The sequence below is a fragment of the Bison bison genome, unplaced genomic scaffold (genome assembly GCF_000754665.1).
Source record: "Bison bison bison isolate TAMUID 2011002044 unplaced genomic scaffold, Bison_UMD1.0 scf7180017864104, whole genome shotgun sequence".
NCBI classification, from domain to species: domain Eukaryota; kingdom Metazoa; phylum Chordata; class Mammalia; order Artiodactyla; family Bovidae; genus Bison; species Bison bison.
In genome coordinates, this window is record NW_011494676.1 from 1,272,833 (window position 1) to 1,273,204 (window position 372).

A 372-nucleotide genomic window follows, 5' to 3' on the forward strand; every position below is an offset into this window, starting at 1 on the left:
GTGGATCACAACAAACTGTGGAAAATTCTTCAAGAGATGGGAATACCAGACCACCTTACCTGCCTCCTGAGAAATCTGTATGCAGGTCAAGAAGCAACAGTTAGACATGAAACAATGGACTGGTTTCAAATTAGGAAAGGAGTATGTCAAGACTGTATGTTGTCACCTTGTTTATTTAACTTCTATGCAAAGTACATCACGTGAAATGCCAGCATGGATGAAGCACAAGCTGGAATCAATATTTCTAGAAGAAATATCAATAACCTCAGATATGCAGATGACACCACGTTTATGGCAGAAAGCCAAGAAGAAGTAAAGAGCCTCTTGATGAAAGTGAAAGAGGAGAGTGAAAAAGCTGGCTTAATATTCAAC